The sequence below is a fragment of the Bos indicus x Bos taurus genome, chromosome 16 (assembly GCF_003369695.1).
Source record: "Bos indicus x Bos taurus breed Angus x Brahman F1 hybrid chromosome 16, Bos_hybrid_MaternalHap_v2.0, whole genome shotgun sequence".
NCBI lineage: Eukaryota > Metazoa > Chordata > Mammalia > Artiodactyla > Bovidae > Bos > Bos indicus x Bos taurus.
This window is the reverse complement of record NC_040091.1, coordinates 2913242-2935936: the sequence shown is the minus strand read 5'-3', so window position 1 is coordinate 2935936 and position 22695 is coordinate 2913242. Positions and strand designations below refer to the sequence as shown.

At 47.6% G+C, this 22695-nt stretch overlaps 1 long non-coding RNA gene across 1 annotated transcript; it reads right to left on the bottom strand.

Moving 5' to 3' along the window:
* Positions 1–10368: 10368 nt before the first annotated feature.
* On the bottom strand, positions 10369–21154 carry LOC113906312. The gene is made up of 2 exons (XR_003514840.1): positions 20960–21154; positions 10369–10917 (listed from the first exon to the last, which is right to left on the bottom strand). It is a non-coding gene; the product is annotated as an uncharacterized LOC113906312 (long non-coding RNA).
* Between the last annotated feature and the right edge of the window lie 1541 nt (positions 21155–22695).

Genomic DNA, 22695 nt, shown 5'->3' with positions numbered 1-22695 from the left:
TTCATTCAGCTGGAAACTTCTTTCCAGATAACTTCAGTTTACCTCTTTGAGAGATAGCAACTTCCTTCCTAACAATGTGTCATTTTGTTGGCATTTATGAAGGGCTTACTGTGTACCAGACCCTGTACTAGGAGCTGAACTGTAATGATGCTCTAGCGGGGGAAGCAGAGGACTTGTCCAGAGTCTGTGTGAATGAATGCTCTTTGGTGCTCTGCCCTGAGCCCCTTCCCTGCTGTGTGGGTTCCTGTCACAGACTCATGGGTACCACTCTTTCCTGAGAGTTGCCTTCAGTTGATGGGGGCTGCTTCTCCTGATCAGTGAGACCCACCTGGGTAGCCCAGAGCCAAAGACCAATCTGGAAAAACAAAAGGCCAGCCCCTTGGCATCAAGGAGGGGAAGGGACACCTCTGTGGTACTGATTGTATTCCAGCGGTCTCCACGTCCCACCCATCCACCCTGAATCAGGCCAAGGCTTAGCTGTACCTGGGACCAGAGTCTCGTGTGGCCGCTTCCCCTTTATCCTGCTTCAGACCCATACAGGTTTTCTGAACAGCACTTCTGCAATAAGCCACAGGCTTCAGACTCCGATTCTAGGGAACCCAACATGTGACAGGGTTATGAAGATGATATTTAATGGGAATCTTCATGAAATGTTATACTTTTCTTTTGCCTTTTTAAGCAAAGAATCTGAGTATATAATTTTTCAGGAGAAAATATTTGCAAATCACATATCTGATAAGGGCTTAATATCCAAAATATATAAAGAACTCATAGAACTCGGTAGCAAAAAAACAAAATCAAATGCCTAAAAAATGGGCAGAGGGTTTGAATAGACATTTTTCTAAAGAAGACATACAGATGGCCAACAAACACATAAAAAGGTCTCAGCATGACTAATCATCACGGAAATACAAACCAAAACCACAATGAAATATAACGTCACACCTGTTAAAATGGCTATTATCAAAAAGACAAGCAATAACAAGCGTTGGTGAGGAGGTGGAGGAAAGGGAATCCTTGTGCATGTAAATAAGAGCAGCCACTATGGAAAATGATGTGGAGAGTCTTTAAAAAATTACTGATAATATAGAACTACCATATGATCCAGCAATCTACCTCTAGGTATTTATCTGAAGGAAACAAAAACATTAATTTGGAATTATACATGAAACCTCCTGGGTGTTCTTTGGAAGGAATGATGCTAAAGCTGAAACTCCAGTACTTGGACCACCTCACTCGAAGAGTTGACTCATTGGAAAAGACTCTGATGCTGGGAGGGATTGGGGGCAGGAGGAGAAGGGGACAATAGAGGATGAGATGGCTGGATGGCATCACTGACTCGATGGACATGAGTCTGAGTGACCACCGGGAGTTGGTGATGGACAGGGAGGCCTGGCGTGCTGCGATTCATGGGGTCGCAAAGAGTCGGACACGACTGAGCGACTGCACTGAACTGAACTGAACTGATACATGAAACCACTGTGTTCACTGAAGCATATTTTTACAACAGCCAAGATATGGAAACATCTTATGTGTCCGCTGGCGGATGACTGGATAAAGAGAGGAAAAAACGTGTATACACAGCACAGTGAGTACTATTTGACCATGAGAAAGAATGGATCTTAGCATTTGCAACAGCGCGGATGGTGCTAGAAGGCTTATGTTAGTCAGATGTCAGGGAAAGACAGGTACTTATGTCACTCACATGTAAGATTTTAAAAACAAAAAACCTGCCCGAGTTCGTAGATACAGATATTAGACTGGTCATTACTAGAGGTAGACGTGCACAGTGGGAAAAATGGGTGAAGAAGGTCAAAACATACACATTTCAGAAATAAATGTCATGGGGATGTTAACATATGGCATGGGGGCAATAGTTAACAATGCAATATTGCATTTTTTAAACATTAAAAATAGCTCTTAAAAGTGAGAGAATAGCTCTTAAAAGTGCTAATCACAGGAAAAAACTATATGGGGACAGAATTACTGTGGTTGTCATTTTGTGATACATACAAATATTGAATCATTACATTGTACAATGAAATTAATATGTTAAATTATACCTCAATGAAATATATAGAAATATAATTTTCATTTTTTGAATGGCTTCCTCCTCAATGAAATAGGGTCATTGAATGAGACATTTTCCCTGCCAAATCTTATGTGTCTTTGACTTTGTAACCATGAACATCACTTTGGGGATGGAATGGAGACAGACAGACCTGGGTTCAAATTCTGACTTCGCATGGAACAGCTGAGGGCCCTTGCAAGCTGTTTGGGTTTGCTGAGCTGCAGTTCCTTCATCTGAATGGGAAGTGGTGCTAGCTCGGCGTTGTAGTGAGGACTAACGAAATACCCTGTCCTGAAGCACAGAGTGCAGCACCTAGCAAGAAATCACAGCTATTAATACTAGCATCTTGCTTTTGTATTAAAACAGGGACATCTCTACAGGCTTATCAGATGGCTCGCCCTGTACCACATGGTCCCAGACCACTGTGCTCTTTGAGTTGTTGAATTTGTTCCTCCCTCTGCCTTCAGGTTTTCAACTATCTGGAACAATTCTTTCCCACATTTGAATTTTCTGACTTATCTGCTATAGATTGTAGAAACCCTCTAATCAGACGTATTAGCTCTGACTGGGTTTATTATTAATAATATTAACATCATTATTAGATCCCTTGGCCTGTCTGAGTCGTCTTGTGGTAAGTTGTAGCTGGGCAGCTTTCAGCTAGACCATGGCCTCGTAGAGCTTGCAGATGATGTTGGAACCATTGATCAGTCTCTAACAGCTAGTCTAGGGCCAGCACAAAGTAGGGATCCAATAAATGCTAGTTAAAATATGCTCTTAAGGGTTGAAAGTAAAATGTAAATAAAGAGGCTCAAAATGAGGGCCTAAACCTCTGCTACAAAATCAAGTCCACATTTTTTTTGTTCTGGATGGTTGAAGCTTCTGGTTAAAAGATTTTGTGATCAAAAAAGGTTTTATTACATAAGTGGACACTGAAAGGGGAGAGGAGAAAGCGAATTTTATCTCCCAGTTAATGTTAATACAAGGACTAGGATGTCGAATGCTAAAATGCTGCTTTTCTTTTCCACAGTCCCCACGATGGGCAGAGTGTCTTAACATGACGGGCTTTGCAAACAACAGAGAAACCCAAGGGAACAGCCACATGCTGTTTGCTCCCTGTGGCTCCTAATCACCCTCCTGCCATTCCCCTTTGATGTCTTCCTTGTCCATTTCCCTAAATGACACAGATCCTCCTGGCCTGCTCTTGGGCAGAGTTGTCTCTTGCTTTTGGAGAGTCAGACAGGAGCCAGATGAGAGAAAGCAAGGATGCTTAATCATCTGTCTTTACTGCTCAGGCCACCAGGCAGGGATGGGAGGGGAAATGGCCCCTCTGAGATCAAACTCTACAAAGTGCTGCAGTGGTACATTTTGTTCGCACAACAATTAAACTGGTTAAACACGGCCTGACCCTAGGATTGCTGGCTGGGAGCCTGGGTTTGGTCTTCTTATCTAACAGGAACCTACAGTGCAAGAGTCCTTCTGGGCTGCCTTTAGGCCTAGTAGGGAAATATATTTCTTCCATATCTTAAAGGTCCAGCAACTTGTGTGCAAAACTCATCTGGCCAAAGCTCAGTGGAAATGGAGGCATCTCCTTTCAAAATCATTACCACACAGGTTCCCCGAATCCAGTGGCCCTCAGCCTCATAGCCCATCAGAATAATCCTGGGTCTGGTGCCCAGGCTGTCCCCCAGACCAGTTAGCTCAGAATCTCTGGGGGAGGGACACAAGTCGCCAATGTTGGAAATGAATTGCCTTGGATGAAGATCCCCGCAGAGAAGATTAAAAGATTTCCAAAGACTGAGCTCAGAGAGGAGCAGAGAGTGTGACTTTAAGATTTCTGCAGGACTTCCCTGGTGGTCCAGTGGTTAAAAATCTGCCTGCCAAAGCAGGAGACATGGGTTCGATCCCTGGTCGAGGAAGATTCCACATGCCTCAGGGCAGCAAAGCCCCCGCGCCACAACTCCTGAAGCCCGTGCACGTTAGAGCCGAGCTCCGAAACCAGAGAAGCACCGCAAAGAAGCCTGTGCACTGCAGCTAGAGTAGCCGCTGCTCCTGCACCTAGAGAAAGTCCGTGCGCAGCAATGGAGATCCAGAGTAGCCAAAATGAAAATAAGTAGAAAGATTTCTGGAGGCCCTAGTGACGAAGTAGAAGAAACTTTTACATGGTATCAGACTCATGGGGCTCGGGCGCTGGCCCTGCCGCCTACTACCTCTAGATCTTGGGAAGCGAAGTCTGGGCTTCAATTTTCTCATTTATAAAATGGGTATCGTGCAGTAGATAATACATGGAAAATGTCAGTACATAACAGGTATTCAAACAGTAGTCGTTACTGGACTCACAGACTTAGAAAGCAAACTTATGGTTACCAAAGAGGAAAGGTGTGGGAGGGGAGAGTGAAATTAGGAGTTTGGGATTAACATACACACGCTACTGTATATAAAGTAGATATCAATAAGGACCGATTGTGTAACACATGGAACCCTACCCAATATTCTGTGATACCCTGTATGGGGAGAGAACCTGAAAAAAATGAATATTACATACGTACAACAGAATCACCTTGCTGTACACCAGAAATGAACACAACATTCTACTGCTGCTGCTAAGTCGCTTCAGTCGTGTCTGACTCTGTGTGACCCCACAGGCATCAGCACACCAGGCTCTCCTGCCCCTGGGATTCGCCAGGCAAGAACACTGGAGTGGGTTGCCATTTCCTTCTCCAATGCATGAAAGTGAAAAGTGAAAGTGAAGTCACTCAGTCATGTCCAACCCTCAGCGACCCCATGGACTGCAGCCTTCCAGGCTCCTCCATCCATGGGATTTTCCAGGCAAGAGTACTGGAGTGGGGTGCCATTGCCTTCTCCGACACAACATTCTAACACTATTCCAATATACAATAAAAATTGAATTAGAAAATAAAAGGAGGCTTAATAAGAGGCTATATACATGGGTATATGTGTATATATAAATATATGTTAGTAGTTATTATTAACACAGGAAGTGCTTCCTTAGCCAGATTGAGATTTTTTTTTTTTTTTTTTACAGGAAGCTAATAGCAGTTTCATTTAAAATAACACACATAGGGGAAAAAATATCAATAAAACAAAATTCCATCAAAAGAAGAATGGGCCATTAAAAGGAGAATGCCCTCTGGGTATGGCCTGGCGTGCGTGGCGCACCCTGCCGCCCGCGGGAACGGGCCGGTGCTCAAAGTTCTTCCTCCCGAGACACGAGGTGCTGCAGGGAAAGGCGGCTGCCCCCTCGCAGGTCCCGCACCGCAGGTTCGTGCGGAACCTGGTGCTGAACCATTCACAGACGACGACCTGCTTCTGGGTCGAGGTTTGGAGCTCCCTCGCTGCGATCTATTGAAAGTTTGTAAGGAAGTAATAAAGATATGATAAATATCTTTTAAACAATATATAGAAAGGAAATAAATACAAAAAAGACCAAAAAAATAGAATTTAAAAAATAAAATAAAAAGGAGAATAAATAATTCAATTTTGATTCCACACAATGGAATGCCACAAATAAAGATTAAACTACTTCCCTGGTGTAGTTCCTTGGAAAGGTTACTCACCCCAGCATTCTGGCCTGGAGAATTCCCTGGGCTGGATAGCCGTGGAGTCACGGAGAGTCAGACATGCCTGAACGACTTTCACATGGGGTTCTCAAGGCAAGAATACTGAAGTGGTTTGCCATTCCCTTGTCTAGTGGGCCATGTTTTGTCAATCCGAAAGGAAATCAGTCCTGAAGGACTGATGCTGAAGCTGAAACTCCAATCCTTTGGCCACCTGGTGCGAAGAACTGACTCGTTGGAAAAGACCCTGCTGCTGGGAAAGATTGAGGGCAGGAGGAGAAGGGGACGACAGAGGATGAGATGGTCGGATGGCATCACCGACTCGATTGATGTGAGTTTGAACAAGCTCGGGGAGTTGGTGATGGACAGGGAGACCTGGCCTGCTGCAGTCCATGGGGTCACAGAGTCAGACACAGCTGAGCGACTGAGCTGAACCCCTGGAGTGGGGAGGTTACAGACCACGAGAATCATGAGAGGAATATACACAGTGCTTGAAGACACCCCTTTTCCTTGTCTTTTCTACACTTGCAAGCCTTTCCCCATTTAAATTGGGAAGCAGGATTAGGAAAAATTGAAACTGTTAAAGTTGATACTCTAGATACGCTAGACTTTCTTTTTTGCTATATACTTTTTTACATTATTTTCCAGTCGAACTAGTTAACCGTCTTTTCATATGTTCATAGGCAGTTATGCTTTCATGGCATGACAGGTAATTAATTTTCACAGTTCGTTTCAGTGACAAAAAAAAAACACACCACTGTGTGGAGGCTACAGAAATTGTGGTAGAACTTTTCCTTACTGTTCTAGTCCTAGTTATACCCTCTCTTAGCCAATCATATACCCATCAAAATTACCTTCATAGAGTTCCACTCAAAGGATGTGAAGCTAATATAAATACTCCCTGCTAAGTTTGCTGTGCAATCTTGAACCAAAATTAGTTTAACTCACAGTGTCTTCTGAGTCTTCTAATTCTGAAGATTGTGTTTCAACAACTGAGGAATCTTTCCTAATTTTGTCATGCTATATGGAATTGCACAGTTGTAACTTCCTCAGATGTATAAACAGTCCCATAAAGATTTCAGAGAACACTTAATATGCTAGAATTAAGGATGGTCTGTGGTCACCCACAAAAGTTGGTACTCATCTGAACTTGGTTGCATAAGTAACATTAATTAAAAGCTTATTATATGCTTGGAACTGTGCTAGGTATATGACTGGCATTATTTCATTTAACTCTCTCAGCAACTGTGACGTAATATTATTATAATATTATTGTAAAGTAACTATATTCCAATAAAAACTGATTAAAAATAATGATATTATAACAATTCTGATTTGACAGCTAAAGACATTGAGACCCAGAAAGTTGATTTATTCAAGATCAAGTGGAAAACTGGGATACAAACCCATACCCATCTGACACTAAAATTTGATCTTAAGACTTCACTCTTTACAAAAAAAAGGCTTTATTGAGATATGATTAGCATACCATATAATTCAACCACATAAAGCATGCAATTCAATGACTTTTACCAAACAGTTGCACAATCCTCACTACAATCAATTTCAGAACATTCTTGAAAGTGAAAAGTGAAAGTGTTAGTCACTCAGTTGCGTCCAACTCTTTGTGACCTCATGGCCTACAGCCCACCAGGCTCCTCTGTCCGTGGGATTCTCCAGGCAAGAATACTGGAGTGGGGAGCCATTCCCTTTCTCCAGGGGATCTTCCCAACCCAGGTCTCCTACACTGTAGGTGAATTCTTCAATGTCTGGGCCATCAGGAAAGTCCAAAAAGAAACTCGTCTATCAATTAATGAATGGATAAAAAATGTCATTCATACAATAGAAGGTTATGAGGGAAAAAAGAAACAAAGTTCCGAGGTAGAAGATTTGTTTCTTTTTAATGCTCCTCCTTTTGGTATCATATCTAAGAGTTACCAATACTGTCCTGTGTATTATACACTTGACAGTTGATGGAAGAGAATATTTTAAATGTTATTACCACATGCTCACAAAAAGGAAGGAAATTAGTGTGAGGTGATAGAGTCTTAACTAACCTTATTGTGCTCATCACTTTGCAATTTATACATGTATCAACTCACCTGTACACCTTAGACTTCCGTAGGTTATGTATCAATTCTATCTCACCGTCTTACCTTCACCTGGACTCTCAGTACTCCAAGGTATCAGCAGCGTCAGTCAGACCTTGGGTGAATCCCGTCACATGTCAACTGCTCAGCAAGAGCCACAAGTTGTTTAAACTCTAGAAGGCTTAGTTTTCTCACCTGTGAGATGGATATACTGATACTCACTTTGCAGAAATAGTTGCAGTGGGTTACAAGTAACACTTCTAAGCGCCTGCAAAATTGCAAGGACTTGATGGATGAGACTAGACATTGGCTCCTGCCATAAGGTTACCAGATTTCGTAAATAAAAATACAGGATACCCACTTAAATCAGAATTTCAGATAAATGACCAAATTTTCTAGTTTACCTAAATATTCTAATGTAGCTGAGTGTTCTGTATCTTACCTGTCAACCCCCAATGGTGTTTTTTTCAACCACACCCCAGTCTGCACAAACCTGGATCTATTCCTTCGTCTCTGCTTGGATGCCTTCCATTCTACTTTGCTGAAATCTGCCACCTGTTTGAAGGACTGGCTCCTCTCTCTGGAGGTCTTCTCTGGCACCCTCAGAGCATTGCTTTCTTCTTCCTCTCCACTCTCAAAACACAGAGCAGACTGATCCTGCATCACTTACCTGCTTCTACTCTGGATATGTGCATCCTGTACCTTATTTCCCCTGGAGCTAGAAGCTTCCTGAATCCACAAACCAGACCTGAAATGCCACCTGGTGTTTTGATTCAAGAGGTGCCCCATAGCTATTTGTTAAATGAAAAAATGAGACTCAATTGTCCTAAATCAGAGTTGCTTTCTATTTTCATTTTCAGAGTGGATTTTCCCTTTTAAGTCTAGAATCTGGGCACCACTGCCATATGGGGCTTTTAAGAGACTTAACTGAACTCTTACAATTTAGGATAAAGGGAAGAAATGTTAATCGTTTTCTTCTCTGGACAAGGAAATGAGAGTTTGGCTGGTGGCAGGGGGGAAGACTCTGGACAAGGAATCGAGAGTTTTGTGGGGAGGAGGGTGGGGAAGACTCAGCATTGGCAAACCACTGGTTACAAAATGAAATAAATACAGCATTAAATGAAAATGTCTCTATGTGAACAAAGTTCTCTTTCTCGCGTGCACAGGCAGACTGATGTATTCCAGCATCTGTCTGAGTCAGGTTTGTACTGAAAAGCAGAAAAATGAAATCTCCGGGGCGCTATTTACTGAGGGATTTGCTCCCCTTCTTTGTCTGTTCTGACTAATCCCAGAGTGGCTGAGAGCTGCCTATTTTGTTTCTGGGTTCAGACAGAAGGGAGAAATGTTTTCCAAAATCGCCATGAGATGGCTGGGCTCCCTGAGACAGGATTTGAGGAAGGACAAAGGCATCGTGTGGGCATTTTGTGAAGGGTGTCTGGACGGGGGCTGTCATCGGTAGGCGTCTGTGCCTGCCATTTGCACATCTTACGGTAATCCTCCATTGACCGCCGCCTGCTCGCCTTCCTGCCCACTTAGACTGTCCCTCCCCGCCGGGCCTTGATGTCAGGCCCCTATTTTGCTGCTCTAATTCAATGGCTGCTAATTGGATGCTCTGCCAGCCTAATGGCTTCTTCCCAACTGCAGAGCTGACATTTACTCACTTGATTTCCACCCCTCCCTGTGCTCTCTGGCCTCCTTTGTGAGCAGAGCTTAAATTAGGCAGGATTTCAGACCCAGCACCTTTTTACATTCCAGCTTGGGCCTCTTTTTCGGGAGGAGGGGATGGCTAAGTTGAGAAGAACCCTGGAAATAGACCCTGCTAAGTCACTTCAGTCGTGTCCGACTCTGTGTGACCCCATAGACGGCAGCCCATCAAGCTCCCACGGTCCCCGGGATTCTCCAGGCAAGAGCACTGGAGTGGGTTGCCATTTCCTTCTCCAATGCATGAAAATGAAAAGTGAAAGTGAAGTCACTCAGTCGTGTCCGACCCTCAGCGACCCCATGGACTGCAGCCTACCAGGCTTCTCGGTCCATGGGAGTTTCCAGGCAAGAGTACTGGAGTGGGGTGCCATTGCCTTCTCTGGAATAGACCCTAGGCTGCTCAATCTTGACACCCGCAGATAAACCCAGCTTTGTGACTTAACTGTATCCCAGGACACCAGCTGACTCTGCGCTACCTTCCTTTGTTTGCTCTTTAACCTGGACCCAGCCTGCTAATTTCAACTGGAACTTGCTTTATTTCGTCACCTAACATCACACCACTGCCAAAAGACCCAGTGCTTGTTTTCATCATTGGCAAGGTTTGGGTTGAACATTAGACCCTCTCATCGCTAGGGTTTCACATTCAGAACTGCAGTTTAGGGCTATGATCTTAATGGCTGTTTTAGTTGTCACGATCCCAACTTGTCCCCTTCTCTTCCCTGTCCCTAGACATAAGCATCTTTGGAGAGATGAAGGAAGTAATCCTGAGAGGATTTCACGTTTGAAACATCTTCAGCATGTCATCCTCTTTGCATTTGTCTCTTACTCAGTCTTGTATCCCCAAACAATACAGAGAAGCAAGAAGCGCCAGGGCCCCCAAACATTGGCTTAGAATGGATAGTCACAGACTGAGTTTAAAATTATTCTCAGATTATGGATTAGAGATATGTTTATTTATAGGCACCAGTCCATAGGACAAACAAACAAGGGAGATTCTGGGGCCATTTGGCAGCATGGATTCTGTCTTCAGCGTCATCCAAGCAGCTATCCTTCAGGCAAGCTGTTTGCTTGTGGCCTATAATCTGTCTCCAGGGATCAGTTTTATTTGATTCTTAATTGTATTCTACTTTCACTCCCTCCAGTCCCCTTACACATGTGCTCATGCATACACACACGCGCACACACACACACAATGCTTCTTTAATTGGCTGTAGCAACCTCTCTCAGGCATTTCTGATGTGGCACACAGCTCCTTCTCGGGCTGCTCTGATGGACAGCTGTCTCCCCGGGCCAATGCTTCATTAGGTGTGACAGCCTGCAGCCAACCGTCGCCATGCCACCCTGCTCAGGGGGCAAAGTGCAGCTCCGGGGAGTCTGGGAGACACAGAGCAGAGGCCGTGGAGGGGAGATGGCTCCTGGACCGGCAGGTGAAGCGAGCTGAAGTGCAGCTCTGTCTTGTACCAGATGATGACATTAGGAGCTGGGTTAATAAAGGAAACTTGGTTACCCGGGTGTTGCCTCTGTAACTGAGAGACCGACGTTCAATCCAGAATATCTGAGTCTCCACAGGTGGTCCGTTACCTCCGAAATCAATGTGGCCCGTGTATGGACGCCCCCTCCCTACGCAGCCCTCCTCTCCCAGTATTCGCTGTCTGTCCGCCTCTGTCTTCATGGAGAGAGATCGGGGAAAGAAAATGTTTCCTGTGTTCTAGACACTCGTGACTGATGCACTTGTTTATATAAAGTCATATAAAAATCAAAGTGTCATTTACACACAATAAAATCCACAGTTTGATGGGTTTTGACAAATGTATACCCTGTGATAATCACCATGCCATCGAGTATAATCTCATAATCCTCCCGTTTAATTCCCATGAGAGATATTGGTGTTATTGGCTCACTTTTATAGCTGTGGAAACAGAAGACCAGAAAAACTACCGACAGTAACAACAGCAATGGTAAGCACCGCGGGCCAGGTACTATTCTAATACTCTGCTCACAGATTGCCTCACTTAATCCCCTCCACAACCCCACCAGTCCCATTTTACAGATGGATAAACTTGTCTATTAGGGCTTCCCTGCTAGCTCAGTTGGTAAAGAACCTGCCTGCAGTGCAGGAGACCCCAGTTCAATTCCTGGGTTGGGAAGATCCGCTGGAGAAGGGATAGGCTGCCCACTCCAATATTCTTGGGCTTCCCTTGTGGCTCAGCTGGTAAAGAACCCACCTGCAATGCGGGAGACCTGGGTTCGACCCCTGGGTTGGAAAGATCCCCTGGAGAAGGAAAAGGCTACCCACTGCAGTATTCTGGCCTGGAGAATTCCATGGACTGTAAAGTCCATGGGGTCTCAAAGAGTAGGACACAACTGAGAGACTTTCACTTTCATACTTGTCTAAAGTCTCACAGCTGAATAGCTGGTGGGATTTCTGGGGCTCAGTTGATGGTCTTACTCCAATAGTACCTTCTCCTCAGAGAATAAAAAAAAATGTTACCCTAGTTAGATTTTCTTTTGCCCAGAGAGACAATCCTCCCAAAATAGAAGAGCCATAGAATGGAGAAGCCACATGTACCACATCTCTGCAATCGCCCCCGCTGTCTGTCTTCAAGCTCTGGACAGTCTGCTGCGCCCCATAGAGGAGATGGGGCTTAAAATGCAGCCTTATCTGGCTACCCCTTGGGACACTGCACTTTTCATCATTTCTGCAAGCCATCTCCTCAAGCAAACTGACCCAAACTGCCCTGAAAGGTTGGCAGCCTGTGCCTTACGTTTCCAGCAGTGCTGGGTGTTTCGAGGGAGCTGCTCCCCCTCTCTGAATGCTGATGCCCACTCTGCACAGAAGGACAAAGGTGTAGGGTGGCTGTTTGGGGCTCTGATACCAAAAGGTCAACTCACGCCTCTGCATTTTACCCACAGCCCAGAACAGGGAAACTGGCCATCACTGGATCAGGGCTGAAGTGGACATGTCATTTTTGCATAAAGGTCCTGCCACAAAGGCCAGCCGCTTTCTCTCTTCCCTCCTTCTCTCCCACCTGGCAGAGGAGTCCCTAAATCCTCTTGCTGGTTAGTTTCCATGGCAGTCATTGTCTGCGTGTGCGAGCGTGTCCGCCCTGCACCCTCTCTCCTCAGAGATCAGGCCCTGGCAGCTGAGGCCCACAGAGGGAGAGGCAGGCAAAGCCGCCCAGCTCCATAAAGGGCCGAGGCTCTCGCGGTGGGGGATCACTCCTCCTGAGTGGAGGACCCCCTCCCAGGCATTGGAGGCAGCCCTCTGCGTAGGACATGATCCTAGTTCATCAGCCAGAGGTGGCAGCGGGGGACTCGAGTCCTGGAGGAAGCCCTGGGATCCTGGGGCCCCTGCTGTCCCTGCCCCCAGCCTGCTCCTCGGAGGGGCCCCGGGCGGACCCCCGCCCAGGCCTCTCCAGCCCCGTCTCCTCGTTTGTCTTTGGCAGACGATCACTGATACCCTTCTCCCCGGGTCAGGTAAGTTTTATTTTAATCCGTCTCTGCACTGTCACCTTGGCATTCCCAGTGCCTCTGCTGGGGAGACAGGCAGCAGTGTTAGAGACAGGCTGATGTGAGACTGGGAGGGGTGAGCGTCTCTAAGGGCCTTTCTTCCTCAGCTGGGCCACTCTAGCTTTGCAGTTAAAGGTTTGCTCCCAGATTGGACAACACACAACCAATATCCAGAACTTTTAGCTTCTGGTCTGAACTCAGCTCAATTTACTGAATACCAGCTATGCACAAGTTGCTGTGCTTGGTTTTGAAAGGATGGCAAGAATGACACACAACGCTGGCTCCCACCTTCAGACTGCTGATCGTCTGGTGAGTCAGATAGAACCTCTACCCAAATGGTGTGTGGACGCCAAGGTCAGCCAGTCTGGATTTCACTCCCTATTCTGGCTCTCTGACCTTCAGCAGGTCACTTAACCTAAGTCTCAGATTCCTCATCTGCCAAGTGGGGATAATACTGACTACCTTATAGGCTAAATTATACACATGCATATGTATAGAACGGAGAAGGCAATGGCACCCCACTCCAGTACTCTTGCCTGGAAAATCCCATGGATGGAGGAGCCTGGAAGGCTGCAGTCCATGGGGTCGCTGAGGGTTGGACATGACTGAGTGACTTCACTTTCACTTTTCACTTTCATGCGTTGGAGAAGGAAATGGCAACACACTCCAGTGTTCTTGCCTGGAGAATCCCAGGGACGGGGGAGCCTGGTGGGCTGCCATCTATGGGGTCGCACAGAGTCGGACACAACTGAGTGACTTAGTAGTAGTAGTAGTAGTAAATGTATAGAACTATAGTCACTATAATAGTAACTATCTTACAGGCTAAAATTTACACGCACACACATATAAAACTGTTCACAAACACTAATAATCACTATATACTTGTTAACTACTATTAAGTTCATATGAAATTTGAATGATAAAAAATATGTAAAGAGTTTGGAACAGCGCTCTGAATATCAGTGGTGGTTATTATCACGCAAGAAAATTGTTGTAAGTCACAGATAAAATTCTACAGAAACATGGGAAGATTGCTCTTGCCTGCCAGGATCATGAAAGGCTCCTGGAAGAGGTGACATTGAGCTTGAGCACTGGAGAAGGAACAGGACTTCAACAAGCAAGAATGCACAAACCCAGCAGAGAGCAGCAAGCCACGACCGGGCCCTGAGCCTGGCTGAGAGGCTGAGCTGGACTTCGGGCCCCAGCACCTGGGGACAAGGGCCAAGTTGGGGTGTGACATTGTAAGTTCTGGAGTAACCAGCCCAGCCAGAGAGGAGGGGAGTGTGACACTTGAAAGAGATCTGGGCTGAGAGCCCCGAGACTAAGGTTCAGGTTCTGACTGAGCTTCCAGTTGAACTGGGTGCTCTGAGGCTCACGTCTTCACCTCCCCTGGGTTTGTTTTCTCACCTGTGAAATGGGAATAATAAAACTTGGTGCACTTCTCAATTTTGCTATAATTATTCACCATGGCATCAGATCAGATCAGATCAGATCAGTCGCTCAGTCATGTCCGACTCTTTGCAACCCCATGAATCACAGCATGCCAGGCCTCCCTGTCCATCACCAACTCCCAGAGTTCATTGAGACTCACGTCCATCGAGTCAGTGATGCCATCCAGCCATCTCATCCTCTGAACCGTGGCATAGGAAGGTGAATTTATAAATCAGTATGTGAAACACAAAGTACAATTCCTCAAGACGAAGAAGAATGAGTGTATCATCTGCAGGGCTCTGGGGGCAATGCAGAGGAATAAACTATTTAACAAGGAGGCTTATGAAAATCACCTAGTACAGCACCTGAGTCATAACGGTAGTTGAATGAATGATCTCTCTCATAACTGACTGATTGGCTAACTTATTCATTAAATCAGTAAGCATTCCTGGAGTCTCCACTGCATGCCAGGCATTAGGCTTGGTGATGGGAGAGGGTGGTGAATAAGCAACTCAGGGAACTGGCAACCTGAAGACGTCCCTCTGCCCGATGCTAGAAGCTTCATCCTGCTGAACCTCTTCTCCTTTCTTTCAAGAATGATTGCTGCTGGTCGTTTATTTTTGCGTGAGTTTAGGTTCCCAAGACACACATCCTTCCATCCTTCCATGAGAACGCCTCCTCTCTGCCCTCTGCTGGTGGGGAGTTGTAAGGGCTTTGCAGTAAATAGCAATAAAAACCGCTCATTCCTGCTGCCTTCCATCACCCAAGAGAGGTACTAAATGCTTTAATATTTAAAGAGGAATGAATTTGTAATTAACACCTTAACTGTTATATCAGAGCCATTCTGGAGGTTTTCTATTTAAATGCAAATTGAGCCTTCCCGAAGGAAGCCTAATAAGTGATGAAAGTAGATGGCAAGAGATGAGGAAACGAGGAGGGAGGCACTGACTGTGCAGCTGTCTGTGGTGCTGTTGACCTGCTTCCTGCACGGACACTCCCCTCACCCAGAGACCAGGCTCTGAGCCTGAGCAGGGTCTGGGTCCCTGAAGCCAGAGTCTCATCCCCCTGTTCATGGGGAGGCCCAAGACAGCAGCCATGGGGGTGGGTTCTCACTGGGTGGTTGGAGTCATCTTAGCATCACGCTGGCCTGGGGATGATCCTGGCTTTGGAAGAAAAGTATTTTCAGACAGAACTGGGCTTGAATCTAGAATCCTCTTCTGATCAGCCATAAGAGCTTGGGTGGATTTCTGAAACCCTTTGAGCCTCCAGGCCTTCGTAATGTAAGCAGCTGTTAGTGCTTGCCCCTCTCAAGACTGCTGTAAAGAGGATGTGATAAACAGAGGAAATGCGCCTGCTAGACAGTAGGTGCCCAGCAAAGGTTAGTTTCCTTCCATTGCCACAAGATATTCCTGTGCCAGCTTAACATGTCAAGGGAAGCGAGAAGCAGGTGGTCAAGAAAAAGGTGGTATCCCTCAGTTTCCCTTTAAAGGGGCCTAAATGTGGGACAGCACAGAGACACTTTCTGTAAAGGACCGGATAGTAAATATTTCACGCTTTGCGGGCCACACGCTCTCTGTTGCAACGATTCCACTCCCCACTTCAGTGGGAAAGCAGCCGCTACGACACATAAACGAGTGAGCGATGAGCGTGGCTGTATTCCAATCTAACCTTATTTATAGACGATGAAATGTGAATTTCACATAATTTTCATGTATCACAAAACATTTTCCTTTGGATTTTTTTCCCCAACCATTTAAAAATGTAAAAACTGTTCTTAGATCACAATGCCCTACAAGAACAGGTGGAGCCCTGGATGTGGCCCAGGAGTCATGCTTGCTCAACACCCCCACGCACAGCCCCAGAGTGTCATGAGAGAACTTCACCTGTGATTCGGGAGAGTCTGCACTGAGACACCCCTCAGAACATGACTCCTGAGGCCGGGACACAGGATAGTGGCGTCATCCAAGGGAGAAAACAACCCTCTGGACCAGGACCGTCGAACGCAAAAGGACTCACAGGACCCTGGTGATGGTCTCTGCCGGGGTGTCCACCCCAGGGTCAGGGCGCGAATAGAGGTGTCACTCAGTATACTTCCCTGGTGGTGTCCAGGGAGGACTGAGGACTCATGAGCACCAAGCAGGCGGCATCCTTGGTGACACGTGTTCTCGCCTCAACTGGGCAAGCGGTGCACGCTCCCTGGGCGCCTCAGCCCTCCCAGATGGCCTGGTTCACCCCGGCTCGGCCTGCGTCTCCCCTATGCTGGGTGCTCATCTCTATTCCTAAGCATGCACGCGCACAAAGCCCACTTGCAGCCAGCCTGTCACGCCTCTCCCTTCTCTTTCTCCAGCACAGAGGGAACGCAGGTCACCACGCCAGATGGCAACCTTGCTTCTGCAGCAGATTGCCGGTCTTCCATGGGAGGGAGGGTTAAAGCAGGGCACAGGGTGATGCCAGCTCTGCCGTGCCCACCCCACCCCCACGTGCCTCCGCCTGGTCCCTTCTCCAGAACCTCTGGGGAGGAGGGCGTGTGTGTGCGTTTGTGCGCTTGTGTGATGCGGAGCACAGAGGACAAGGGGAGGAGGTGAGGAGAGACAGTGCCAGAGGGAAACCACCCTCTTCTTCCATAACGGTCCCAACGAGGGTGGACAGACACTCTTTCCAGCTGGAGGATGAGCCGACCCTGCTTCTCGGGCACCCGTGGGAGATGGTGGACTCCCGGAGGTGGAGGTGAGAGTCACAGGCTGGAGAATGAGGCTGCTCAGCTAATAATAGAAGCTGCCCGAGGCCTGGCAAGAAGGGAGAGGCAAAAAATGCTAGGACCTCTGACGGTAGCTGCTCCCAGCTCCCAGCTCTCTAGAGGCCCTGGACTGAGTGCCATCTCCTGCCAGTCCAACCCATAGACCCCGGTCCTCATCCTCGCAGCTCCATAAACAGCCCCAGAGCCTTCAATCCCATTGCACATCAGGTTCAGACAAAATCTGGGGTCCTAGGGAGGCAGGGAAGGAGAGTCAGGCCGTGGGAAGCCCTCCTCCTAATGTAAGCAGCGATGATCAACAGAAGAGCAGTAAGTGTGATTTGCTATGTGAGCCATACTCACCTCTGGGCCAGGCCCTGGCTGAAGACAAGACAACAGCCTCCAGCCTGAGCATTTGTCCTCTCATGAGACAGTTTCGCTGGGAAGTGGGGGCCCCTGCAGGAGGTGAGCAGGCGAGCCTTTTGTTGAGGAACGCCTTATTCCTGGGACCCGACTGCATGTCCTCTGCCCTGCTCACTGAGAACCTGCCAGCCGGAGAGCCAGCACCCCCATCGGGGCCCCCAGTGCATACACACACACGTGCACGCCTTCGCCCGCCCTGACAGGCAGGCCGGCCCATCTGCCAATCAATCTTCCTCGCCCATCTCCCAGCTGGAGCAGCGGGAATGGTGTGTAAATCATTCAGAGCCCTCTCTCAGCTCTGCCAGGACATGGAGCTCTTTTTAATTAAGAAGAATGGAGGACGCGGCTGGCTCTGGAAATGGCGATATTAACTTACTAATGGGCATTTAAAGAGCTGTGTTTGAGTGCTCCGCGGCTGCCTCCCCCAGCTGGCAGCCCCCAGCTCCTCTGCAGAGCCGCCCAGACCCCTGCAAAGGCCTTACTATCCTCCAGGTCAGCAAGGGTGTAGGATACGGCCGGCCCCATGCCCCGGCCTGGTGAGCTGGGATAAACGCTCCCATTTTTTTACTTTTAGAGGAGGCGCCAGAATCAGTGTGTCTTAAGCCCTGAGTCCTCTGCCTCCTGTTCCTGCAGCCTATGGAAAGGCAAGAGGCACCCCGGAAATGTCAGGATCCAAGAACACAGGCTTCTGGGTGGGTGCCCAAGGTCTACCAGGAGCCAGTCCTCAGCCGCAGCGGCAGCTCGCCCAGGTCCCCGGGTCCCTGGCTGAGCTGGGGAAACGAGGCTGGTGGCCACAACAGCCCCAGGGGAAGGTCCCTAGTACGGTCCCTTCTGGTGACAGAACCCTGGGGAGTGGGGAGCACCCATGAGAGCCAGGGAGGCCAGACCTCTGTACGGTTGCCCCACCCAGAAGAACGTGAGGATGTCCATTCTGGAACCTCCTGCTTTGTCACTCTGGTTAAACGATTATTTCTCTAGGGCTTCCCACCCTGCGTGCCCGCTGCGGAAGGACGCTCCAGCTGGGCCAGACCTCAGGCCGCTGTCTACTTCCCTCCTCTCTCATTTTACAGACACCAGAATAGATGTGCTTGGTCCAGAGGTGCACAGCCTGGTTATGACAAGATGTGAGCTGGAACAGAGGTCTTTTGACTCTCAGCCCTGTGTCTTTCCTATTTCCAGTACCTCCCAGGGGAAGTGACACCATGGTCTCTCACCTCACCTCATGCTGGTATTTTAATTTTCTGATGCTCCCGGGGCAGGAAATTCTTCCTTTTTATAACCCAGATCCTCAGGCTTTATTACAAGCCCCATTTCCTCTTACAATTTCCTCAATAAACACAGAGAAGTAGCCGAGGTCTTTCTGAGAAGGCTCCTCTTCCTGCTGTCTTTTATCATCTGATGCTTTAAGGAGCAGAGGAATTTGTGCTCCCCAACTCTTCCTTCTAAATTGTGTATCTTGTGAGTCTGAAAATCAAGATGACCACCCTGCCAATGCCTTATCTGTGATCCACTTTCCAATGTCCTGGTTTTACCTAAATGGGCAGAGGTTGCTCCCAGGCAGACTGATGCGTGTATGGTGACCCCCGTTTCGTCCCTCTAGGCTCCAGGCTCTACTCTCTGTGCTGAGTGCCATGCTGCATGCCGCGCTCCGTGCACTGCGCTCCATGCTATGGCAGGGTGCGGGTAGCGGAAGGAACGTGGCTGACTCCGCCCTCCAGTTGAGGCTGCATGGTCAGGAGGTGAGGCCCTCTCATTCGAGGCCATCCTAAGGGACCCCCGACTGCCACCCCAGAGGCTGGTGGTGTCGTGCGAACAGATGCAGATGATGGTTGTGACTGCTGCCCTGGTGCCGCCCTGGCTCCACTCAGGTCCACTCGAGCCCTGAATTCTTCCTCGGGGCTGGGCAGGAGGGGGCTCTAATGAGGCTTTTCCAAGTTGGGGAGGGATCGACCCTCCCCTTAGTCTGCTGTGGCCTCTGTCCTAATCGGATGAGTCATCCTCTTCCCTGGCTCCCTGAATCCAGCCCAAGCCTCAGATGAGGAATAAGAAGGTGATTATCTAAAGGAAGAGCACCAGCTGTTCTCCTGATCAGAATACTGTTCAGGCTGCAGTGGAAGAGATTCCAGTTAGCTAGGAGGAAATATCCTGTTCAAGACACAGACCCAGAAATGGCTGGATTTCTGGACAGGTGTGGGCTCTGGTAAGGTGCCTCCCTTGTGAGACTGGCGCCTGCTATTCAGGCTCTCTGGCCAGAAGTATGGAAACCTGCAAGGGGAAGAAAGCACACTGCTCTTTACAGAGGACCTGCTGCCTGCCCAGAGGCACGCCTGGCGTCTCGTTCCGCACGTCGTGCTACAAGTAGTTTCCTTCTTCCCTTTCTCACGGATGAGGAGCTGAGATTCAGGACGTCAGGGACTCATTCAAGGTCACACAGCCGGGAGTGGGCGATCCAGGATTCAGCCCTGTCTGTCTGACTCCAAAGTCCACACACCTTCCCAAGGCCGCCTGCCTGCGGAGAGAGAACTGCACAGGGACAGAGACGGGCCCCAGGGGAATGCAGGCTGCCGTCCCCCAGCATCACACCCGGGAGGGTAAACTGCGTTTCTGAAGACGGAGAAAGAAGCTACTGCAGCTCTTTAGAGCTATACAACTCTCCTTTCCCCACTCCCACCACAACTGTGTTCTGCACTCGGCACCCCACCAGCCCCCTGAGGCCCTGCACACACATACGTCACCACAGGATGCCTCGCTGGGACTCTGCCTGCTTTCCTGGGCAGAGACTGTCCCCTCACCAACACCCTCAGCTTCCCCACTACCTACCACAGAGTTCAGTGAAGGCCAGCCCCTGAATATCTAATAAACTCTATTGATGCTGAGTCAGACTGTGCAGTTTCTTGTATGTAAATTAGGCCTTAACAAACCCAAAACCTGGAGAAGGAAATGGCAACACGCTGCAGTATTCTTGCCTAGGAAATCCTAGAGACAGAGGAGCCTAGGAAATCCCATGGACAGAGGAGCCTAGGAAGTCCCATGGATGACCCCACAGTCCATGGGGCTGTAAAAACGTCAGACCTGACTCGGCAACTAAACAACACCCGAAAAGAGACTTCTTTAAAAATATACTTAATAAGTATTTCTGAGGCTAAATACCCCTTCAACCAATTTGACTCATGCATCAATATCACAATAATAAAGGCTCCTGAGTATCAAGGCTTCATGTTTAGAGACTTTCATGAACTTCCTCTCCCCACCTTCCTACCTTTCCAGTGCTACCTTATAACCAAGGCAAATACTCAAACAGTATCTAAAAATGAAGAGAAACCCAGACCAATGCAACACAAAGTCTGAAAGCAAGAAGGATTTAGGCTTCTAAATCCTTCCTCTAAAGAGGAAGACCTTCCTGACAGGTAATGTGGTTACTCACTGGAATGAGCTGGTGAGGAATCAAAGGGGATCACTGGACCCCCACCTCTGCTTGGCACTGCGTACGTCCCCAGCCTGGTGCACTCAGCCCAGGCATGGAAACGGCAGGTGACTCAGGGAATCCTAAGTGGCGGTTGCTAGGTTACAAGCTTCCTCAGTGTGCATTCAGTGTAAGGACTAAAGGATGTCACCTGGCTGGGAGGAAGAGCTGTGGGGGAAGGAGCGGGGGCGATGCAGAGAGGCCAGGACTTCCAGAACAAGCAACGAGGCCGTGGCCTGGAAGGCATCCTGTCTTAGTACTTTTCCAAGGGTTTGACTCCCTGGATCCCACAGCCTTCAAAGAGCATTATGATTGCAGGACATGAACATTAGGTTAGAACTGTCCTATTCGGGGGGCTGACTCTGGTCCTTTCCCAGCTATGCTGCCTGGCCCAGACTGTATGGCAACGGGGAGAGGGTAGTCCCTGAAACCTCTGAGGGCCCCTGCTCCTTCCTTCACTGTAACTGGGCTGAAAGTGAGAGGAGAGAAGTTTGACGCCCTTAGTAATATACAATTCTTTCATTAGTGATTTAACTGGAATATAGTGAAAGGCACTGGATTCGGAATTCACCAACTAGACCCACCCTGAACGGCTCACATGGTCATAAGTCAATTACTTCATTTCACTAAGGCTCAGAGTCCTCGTCTTAAAAAGCAGACACTGATACCTAACTGACAACATTTCCTAGGGTTGTTTTCAAGATTATGGGGAAGCGGATGTGCAAGTTTATTTCAAGTTAGGCAAACATAAAGTAGTATGAGCTTTATATACCTGCTCACTGAGCTGTCCCAGCTGGGGTGGGTGGGGCCACAAGAAGCCTTGCCTCGCTGCTTTGGTAGAAGGCTCAGTGGGCAACAGAGGCTGAAAGTGGACCCACCCAACAAACCCCTTTGAGGAATATGTACGGCTTTCGATACTTCTGATCACCATGTCCAAATCTTGTGAAGACTGTTTAAGTTGATGGTTGAGGGTTTGTTCCCAGTTCCTCTGGGCAGATTGTGACCTCCAGGAAAAAGAGAAATGTTTGTTGCTTCCAGTGAAACTTCATTAATGCAGATCACATTTTTTTGAATTTATGCATTCTTATTAAATAAACAGAACATTACTTTTGGGGAGGGGGAAATATTCCCTTCCCCATCTTGAGTTCTTTCGGCTGGTCTAATATTTAAAAGGACACAAGATTATCAGCAGGGATAAAAAATTTAACTCACATATCCAGAGATCCCATAGAAATGGGACCCCCAAAGTGACCAGGGCAGGTTGTTTATATATCATTTTTAGACAAATAAACACTATTTGTGAAAATTTAACAAAGGAATTCATGCCTGGTGTAGCAGACTAATAAAACAACAAAATTTGTTTATACAAATTTCTTAGCCTTGAATTCCCTACCTCTGGTGGTGAGGTTGCTTTCTCTCCTCTTGGTTTGGGTAGGGTACTTTGACATGGAAGATTTATTTCCCACTTTCAGGGATAAAGAAGGAGTTCAGAGTGTTTTTCAACATCAATTTTTTTCCCGCTGCTGTTTCTTAAATAACTAACTTAAAACAGTCAATATGCCATTGTGGTATATCTTGGGGTGGGCTGCTCTGAGCCCCAGCACAACCGTCTTCTGAAAGGTTCTAGAGGTGCTTAATATGTAAGTACAGGAAACTCAAACTAGAAAGCAGTGGAATTTTTAAGCCAAGAACTCAAG